The sequence below is a fragment of the Dendroctonus ponderosae genome, unplaced genomic scaffold, assembly GCF_020466585.1.
Source record: "Dendroctonus ponderosae isolate FM_Combo_2020 unplaced genomic scaffold, Dpon_F_20191213v2 Dpon_F_20191213_5, whole genome shotgun sequence".
Taxonomy (NCBI): Eukaryota; Metazoa; Arthropoda; class Insecta; order Coleoptera; family Curculionidae; genus Dendroctonus; species Dendroctonus ponderosae.
Window position 1 is genome coordinate 5674068 of NW_026018715.1, and position 6915 is coordinate 5680982.

General features: G+C 31.7%; 1 protein-coding gene and 1 long non-coding RNA gene across 3 annotated transcripts in view; one reads left to right on the plus strand and one right to left on the minus strand.

The window, feature by feature from the left end:
* The window catches only part of LOC125504445 (hemicentin-2-like), a 387752-nt gene that overhangs the window by 355984 nt on the left and 24853 nt on the right, over positions 1 to 6915 (plus strand). The gene's annotated exons all lie outside the window — the stretch shown is intronic.
* On the minus strand, positions 1662 to 3998 carry LOC125504448. Its single transcript, XR_007281497.1, has 2 exons — positions 3734 to 3998; positions 1662 to 1794 (listed from the first exon to the last, which is right to left on the minus strand). It is a non-coding gene; the product is annotated as an uncharacterized LOC125504448 (long non-coding RNA).

The following is a 6915-nucleotide window of genomic DNA, read 5'->3' on the forward strand; positions in this document are numbered from 1 at the left end:
AATATAATTTCATACAAAGCGTTCCCTTCTAGAAATTTGCAAGAAAATTTGATTAACGAATCAATTATATTTGGGATTATTTACACAAATATAATTGATTCGTTAATCAAATTTTCTTGCAAATGTACTTTAGCAAGTGTACTTGCAAGTGTACTTTAGCAAATTAAACGGGCAATTTTTCAATTTAAGGGTTTTTTGTCGGAATTAACGCAAATATTTTTTACTACCAACTACCAATAGAAAATATTGGACCATTTTCCAAACAGCCTCTTGTTGCTGAAGTGTATTTTTGAAGAAGTGCACTTACATAAAATCCTCATAAGATTACTCTAGAATGTTTCGCTTTCTTCGCTCTACATTTGATGGATTATTAATGGAAATGATATATTTAAATGACAGTATTCACAAAAATATCTCTAATTTCACCCAATTTTGAATTTTTACTGAATTTTGATTGAATGGTATTAAATTCAGTCGAATAGAAATACTCTACCGAACTCCATTAAATTTCAGAGCCTACGGGTGATCTATCAGAGCGGACTCCATTAAAACTGTCGCTGTCCTCACTCAATAGATTATGTTTGCAGACGCATCCCGTTTTCATTTGCTTTGTAATGCCTGGGATCTTAAATAAGCCCCGTTGAAGGAATACAAAAATCCATTTTCACTTGAATGATGGAGGCTGTGGCTCTTTAAAAATTTAATGAGATTGGAGAGAGAGGTGTCATGAACGTTTCTATGCTTCGGGCTTTTCGGATGGTAATGTAATTCTCCAACGTTTCAGCTTCAAGCCAGGCTTCGTGCCGGTTATTTATCAATTGAGGACAAAAACCGGACGTTTTTATAATTGGAAATTTTTCATTTGTTTACTTTCATGCTCTACTAACTTTTGATTAGCCTTAGCAACGACGAGAAATAAGCCTATATGCTTCGGAAATTACGACTTTTCATTACTTTATTACTTCAAACCGTGTCTTGGTATAAAAATTGATAAAAAAGTAATTGTGGCATTTGCCTCCGACTTCTCGATTTATTTTCAAACACTTTCTGCTATAAATAGACGCGAACGAAGTAATAAGATGTTGCCTATAGAATAATGCAATTCCTAGAAATAAACCTGCCTAGGAGGAAGAGTCTTAAAATATCAAGACTCATTTTTCCCGAATGTCTGGTTGTTCAATCGTGTTGAAATATAAAATTTCTTAGTACGTTTTTGTGGGTTAAAGAGCGTCTGCAACATTTTCTTGTGCCACATTTTTATTCTGAAGCAACGTGAATGTCACCCCTGTATTTCGCCAGAAATCTCTTGAGCCCCAGTAACGAGAATATTGTTTATTCACGTTAGCGTTTACATGAAAGTCGTCTGGCTACTGTAAACGTTTTCTAACGCTTTGATAATTGCCATTAACAAGACAACAAAATCAATTTGAATTTACAGAGTTTGTATTTTGTTTTTGTATTAAGGCATATTTACAGTTGTATACTTGAATAATTGAATTTCTCACATAAGACCGACGTATACTAACGCTATTTTCCCGCAAATAGCGTTTGCGTTTTTTGTCACAAAAGTATTCCCAAATTTCTGGCTCTGATTACAAAACATAGCGTTGAAAGACGATTGTTTTTAGCTTTTTATTGAGAAAATAAAATGTTGTCGTGTGCAATTTTGCCGAATTTAATTACGTGCTCTAAAACGATAGCGGTTCACAAAATTCTGATGCATTATAAGCATCATCCCAACTGGCAGGCATTTTCAGTAATCGAATGAAATTGTTTGTCACAACTGCAATTCCACTGAAATAAAGAAAATTCTAGATCAGCAGATGAGACTTGGTAGCGACTTTCAAGGACTCATTTAAAATATGGTTCGATAGAATAGTACCTCTTATTATTAATAAATAATAAAATATATAGAAATTTTCAATAACTAGTAATTATATACAATGCTTTTCGGAAATAAATACTAAGCATTCTAGAAAAGCAAACAAAATATTAGCAAACTGGGGTCAGAAGTACTACAAGCAAGTTTCATGAAATGTCAAGGCTTGGTGTGGAAAAGTTATTTTAGCGATTGGAAGTACGAAGCAAATGTGCAAAGCTTTATTCCGTTTCTTTTGGTATATGTGCATTTAACCATTCATCTAAAATAGACTGATGGTGGATTGGACCATTTGAAATATACAGAATTTACTTCAAAATGGAAATGTTCTTGCAGAAAAATATTGCTGAAAATAGAAATGTTTTTGCTTTCCTGAGGAGACTTAACAGTACGTACAATTTAAAGGGCTCCGTATTAATAAAAAAAAACTATTGCATACTAATAAAATCACCAACTAAAAATTATGTTGTTGATGTAATTAATTAGAAGTAAATAAAAAAACTAATAAAATGAATAATGAAATAAACATGGTATTATTTAGCATTGACAGATAGTACAAATAAATATTATAAACAATTTAAAAAAGGACTGCTGGCGGCATTGAGGAATTATTCGTTACCGTTACACAAAAACAAATAATTTTTCTGTGGAAAACTGTCCTCAACATTTTAAAATTCAGAACTGGTTCATCTTTTTGAACATAAGTAGCTAACTAACCCAAACTACTAATGCAAAGTACTTCCGTTTTATGAAAATTAACAAACATGTTTAAGGAATTTGTTCGTTCTAGATTATGCAACTTTGTAGCTAAAAATAAAATAATAAATACATCATACAATCCCTAGGTTGGGATGCAGGAAGGGTTTATCAACAAACAATGCTTTACCCTCCGGACTAAAGTAAATCTGATATGTCTAAGTTTTTAGACCTTGCTAAAGCTTTCGGCACGGTTGATCACAATATTATCTTCCTCCAGTTAAATAAAGAAGAAACAGGGAGTAGACAGTCCAAATAATAATATTAACATCAAACTATTCAAATAACCGTTGAATATAAGTTCTAGTCAATCATTTTCGACATTTACGTTATCATCAGGTCCGATAAAAACAGCAAAGCGTATAAAAGGAAAAAGAAAACTTACTCGTAAAAATTCAACAACTTTCAAAGACAAGAACAAAATTGAAAATTTGATTGAAATGAAACAAAACGTGTCGTGGAAAATGTATAAAATTAAATATTGGTCAAAATGTTTTAAAATTGTATGGGGCAAACCAAAATTACAGAAACATTTTACAACAACAAACATTTTACAGACACTGTTAAGTGAATAGTCTCAACAGTTGCAATATTAAAAGCAAAACAAAAAATTTCGAAAATTTTTATTAGCGCAAAAAATGGAAAATGAAAAATCCTCGTTTTCCCTTCAATGGAGTATTTCCAATTTGTCTTATTTTTAATATTTCAGTTACTTCAAAGTCATGCTTAATTAAAATTTTAGTCTCTTTCTGTAATATTAGTTTGTCTGATGCTCCTTATTTTGACTACCATTCCATTTTCCACCACATTGAAAACTCTACATGGGGACACTGAAAATATTCTACTGTCTTATGCGGATGATAGAAAAGTTATTTAGTCGAACAGCTCTTGGTGAGGTCTGGAGATTACCTATCAGAAGCTATCAGGAGCTATCAGAAGCATTAATGAGGTAGTTTCTTGGCTACAGTATACAAAATATTGTTAAATATGGACAGAACCAAATATATTTTGTTTAATGTGTGCTACAATAAGTTAAGTAACTTAGGTATTAGGCATGATACTGGTGATTGATGATTGACGTACTGATGATTTACTTACCATTACTACTTACATACTTACGATTACTCTCCAGAAAACTGATCAATAATATCGATTAATGAGGATGATTGTATACTTGTAGATCTTTGCAAGTGACTTCGGCTTGAAGTTTTTATGAGTCGTGATAGATAAAGAATTTGTACATATGAAACATATCGTCCAAATCAGCATATTTAATGCTGATTATATATGATGATAAGATTGACTTTTGCATTCGCGAGGCTCAGACGCAGAATACAATAAAAAAAGATTAGTTAAACTTGTATTGTTTTGTGCTTTGTATATGACATTGAAATTAGTACAAAGTGGGTGGTCAAAATTCAAAACAGACTTTCTGTAGTTATTAATTAAAGCGATCTTTATTTGCGGAGAGTGGGAGTAATACGCAAAACAAAAGTACAAATGCAGACATGTAGAAAATATTTTCATAAAGTTATGAGAAAATCGGAAAATTATATGTCATCAAGGTTTTTAACTGTTTGCTTAATAGTTTAAAACATTGTCAGAAAATGTATACAGAGTTTAATACTTGACTAATAATGGTTCTCGTCCCGTCTAATTTAAGCTTCTAATAAACATTAGAGTAATCGTCAATCAAACATGGAACAAATATTATTTCTGGGCATTGTTTTAAAACGCATTCCTTGCCTTATCTGAACGAAACTAGGCTAATGAAATGTATGAAAGTCATAGTGTGTTTGAGGTCTAAGCTGTGTAGTCCTCAGGCCATACAATACTAAGCCTACTCACAAACTTTATTGTCTCTGTGGGATATGCACAGGTAGCTGTACAGAGTTTTAGGCTACATATTGTGCTTATGTGTATTGTATTGTGTTAGACCTAAAATTTGCAAAAAAGCGGAAACCAACCAAACCAAGTTTATAATGTAATATTTGATTCTAAAGCTCTGAGATCGAGATAATTTAGCCACTTTCTGGGTTATATCATCTTGATCGCACGGGTTTGACTGAAAGTAATCTACTTGTTTCTGTTATTTAGCTATGGGTAAAACATGCCACATATCGCAAATCTAGAAATCAGAAACAAATAGCCCTCTAAATACTGCATATTAAATAAATACTAATCAACGTAAGGAAGGATGGAAATTTTGTGGCAATCAAAGGGGACTAATCCATATTTTAAAACAGTGACTATAACAGTAAATCATTCAAAATATGACAAGAAGAATTCATTACAAAAAAACGTATTTGATTGAATTCAAAATATGGACTGCTTTCCATTACTTTTAACTACATTGACTGATCAACAAGCGTTTTTGCACACCAAACATACACAAACACGCAAATATTGCTCAATAAATTATTTCTATCAACTTTCATTAGTTCCTCTTGTTGTCTTTTTGAAGCATGAAAACATTTTAATAATGCAGTCTACCACTTATGATGGTGCAACTTTCACTCTGGAAAATTATAATCCCTATTATTATATGCTCGTATGTACAAGTTTAATTTACTCCATACTGTTTTCTTCGGAGATTGTTTTTATTCGTGATGAATCATACCCAGTATCTGTGAACCAGTTAGACTTTCTTTCATTCTCTTTTTTCAAATATTTAATTGCAATGACTGTTGAAAAAATGCAAATAAACCATAAAATTCTTAAAGCATGCTGTAAAAATTAATAAATCACTAGCGAAAGAATTTTTTTACGTGGCAAAATCCCAAATGGGAGAATTTTCATTTCGGATAGTCGACGCTTAGGAAAAATGAACATATTTACACCTGCTGCGTATACGAGTAGATGTGGGAGACCCGTTTCTAGCAGAACTTAAATCAGGAAAACGTCTGAAATGCGATGGTTGTCCCATATTTGAACATGACAATGCATGCATTATTTCCCCGAATGAAGGTGCAAGAATTACTGTCTGAATCAGACAAACGTGTAATATTTCAAGCTTAAAAATGACGAATGTTTTCATCAAATTCACATATGTATGTCAGATATGGTAGTCTTGAAATTGTTTGCTCGTGAAACTGTTATTATTATCCGAACAAGAGCGCATGTAATTGCAAATTTACCAATAAAAGTTCACTGAGATTTTTAGCAGAAAAAATCTAAAGCCTTTGTTGCTTAATTAATTAAAAATTTATTATTTTAGATGCAGTGAAAACAATAATAATGTTCATCAATGTATGCTCACATGGGAAAAAGTTGCAAATGAAAAAAGTAAATTATCAAGAATAATCGTCAAAATATTCTTCGTTAATCCCTGTGAGCTTTGGAATATCTTCTGCATGCAGCACATCATTTGAACTCTCAAGTGCAGCAAAAGAGTCATTATTCTTTTATTGGTGAGAACTTAAATAAAAAATATATCGTACACCAGTTGAGAAGATGATTTGACTTATTTAAGCTCTCCGCTGCAAAAATTCCAATTTTAAGGGGGGGAAATATTCCATTGAAAATTGAGGATTTGTTCATTATTCGTCCATTCTAAAAATAGTCCAATTTGACTTGCAAATATAGAATTATTGGGAGAAAAATTTAATTTGCTTCAGCATCAATAACGTTTTCTTCATGACTTCATGTTGGCGTTCTTTTTTAAAGATGTTCTGAAGCTACTAATTGGGTTTCATTTTTAACGAACAGCTAATCTAGCCTGAAGTAAATTTTTGAATTTAAAATGATGATATTCTAAAAACCCACTAACGCCTTAATCTGTAAACAAACACTACACCACTTAACCTGTTTATTGATTATCGATAACTTTATCAAAACTTTTAAACCATTAATGTATACGACATGCATTTGTGAGAATGGATGGACAACAAACTTAGCTTAAGCGTCGTTCTGACAATAAAATATGGTTAACCATTACTTTCTAATAATTGTTGTAATATTTCATTTAAACATGGCTGTACAATTTAACGAAAGTGTTAATGAAACTCACTTTCGCAGCAGGCGTGCTAATTGTCAGTAATTTGTCGTTTTGATTTATAATTACATTCCAACTATTACAGCACATAACTCTCCCATATAGAATTTGAGGCGGTTAAATACCCTTAGTGTTTAACATGATTTAGTTTTATAGAAAAATTATGCATTAAAAGTAATATTAATTAGTTTAGTTTAATATACTGTAACGGAAATGGCAAAATGGTAAAAGAAATGTTTAGAGAGAAACTTCACTTCAAAATTTCTGGTCTTAAAATGTCGGCAAT